The sequence below is a fragment of the Cynocephalus volans genome, chromosome 2 (genome assembly GCF_027409185.1).
Source record: "Cynocephalus volans isolate mCynVol1 chromosome 2, mCynVol1.pri, whole genome shotgun sequence".
NCBI lineage: Eukaryota > Metazoa > Chordata > Mammalia > Dermoptera > Cynocephalidae > Cynocephalus > Cynocephalus volans.
Genome location: NC_084461.1, coordinates 187,444,073 through 187,445,608, shown reverse-complemented (window position 1 = coordinate 187,445,608; position 1,536 = coordinate 187,444,073). Strand labels below are relative to the sequence as shown.

At 41.0% G+C, this 1,536-nt stretch overlaps 1 non-coding gene across 1 annotated transcript; it reads right to left on the bottom strand.

Annotated features, from left to right (window-relative positions):
* Positions 1-1,053: 1,053 nt before the first annotated feature.
* On the bottom strand, positions 1,054-1,159 carry LOC134371341 (U6 spliceosomal RNA). The gene has a single exon (XR_010022775.1). It is a non-coding gene; the product is annotated as a U6 spliceosomal RNA (small nuclear RNA).
* Positions 1,160-1,536: the final 377 nt, after the last annotated feature.

The following is a 1,536-nucleotide window of genomic DNA, read 5'->3' as shown; positions in this document are numbered from 1 at the left end:
TCTTGGTCTATTTGGGCCACTGTAACAAAATACCTTAGACTAGATAATTTACAAATGACAGAAATGTGTGACTCATAGTTCTGGGGGCTGAGAAGTCCAAGACCAAGGCACCAGCAGATTCAGTCTCTGGTGAGGGCTCATTCTACTTCAAAGACAGCACCTTGTTGCTGCATCTTCACATGACAGAAGGGAGCTAGCTACTCCCCTTGGGCCTTTTTTATAAGGGCATTAATTCCATTCTTGAGGGCAGAACCCTCATGACATAATCACTTCTTAAAAGTCCCCACCTCTTAATACTATCACATTGGGTATTAGGTTCCAACATATAAATTGGGAGGGGGGGGACACCCATATTCAGATCATAGCATATATATATGGCAAAGTCTATTTATATAAAGTTCAAAAACTGGGCTGGTCGGTTAGCTCAGTTGGTTAGAGCACAGCCTTGCAACACCAAGGTCATGGGTTTGGATCCTCATACCAGCCAGCCTCTAAAAATAAAAAAGTTCGGGCGGAGCCGTGGCGCACTCGGGAGAGTGCGGCGCTGGGAGCGCAGTGACGCTCCAGCTGCGGGTTCGGATCCTATATGGGAATGGCGGGTACACTCACTGGCTGAGTGCCAGTCACGAAAAAGACAAAAAAAACAAAAATAAAAAAAATAAAAATAATTAAAAAGTTCAAAAACAGGCCAAAGTAAAATGGTAATTATGGGTAGTGATAAATGTGTTAAGTAATATGACCCTGGTCATCAATACACAATGTATACACATGTCAAATCATCATATTGTACATCATCTATGTACAATTTTTATTTGTCAATTAAACATTTTTTAATTTAAAACAAGAAGAAACAAGTGAACAGCTGGGAAAAAAAAACAAAAAGAACTGGCCAAAATAAACTATATATGTATACATATATATATAAGCAGTGGAACAATAAGAGATGAATACAAAACTGATAGTAGTTACTTTTGGGGGTTAGGAGGAGGAGACTGGGATGGGGCCGTGGAGAATTTCAAAGATGCTGGTGATGTTGGTTTTTGCAGTTGTTGTTTTAATACGGAATGCTTTGTGAATTTGCTTGTCAACCTTGCACAAGGACCATGCAGTCTTCTCTGTGTTGCTTCAATTTTAGTATACATGCTGCCAAAGGGAGCACCGTTGCTTGTTTTTGTTTGTTTGTTTTGCTTGTTTATTTTGGCAGTTGGCCAGTATGGGGATCTGAACCCATGACCTTCGTGTTCCCAGCACCATGCTCTCACAAGTGAGACCTGCCAGCCCTCAAGCTCCTGTTTTTTATTTTTATTTTTATTTTTATTGTCTTTTTTTTTGTCTTTTTCATGACCGGCACTCAGCCAGTGAGTGCACCGGCCATTCCTATATAGGATCCGAACCCGTGGCAGGAGCGTTGCTGCGCTCCCAGCGCCACACTCTCCCGAGTGCGCCACGGGCTCGGCCCTTTTTTTTTTTTTTTTTTTTGTCTTTTTTTTGAAGCTCCTGTTTTTTAATTGTGGCAAATACACATAACATAAAATT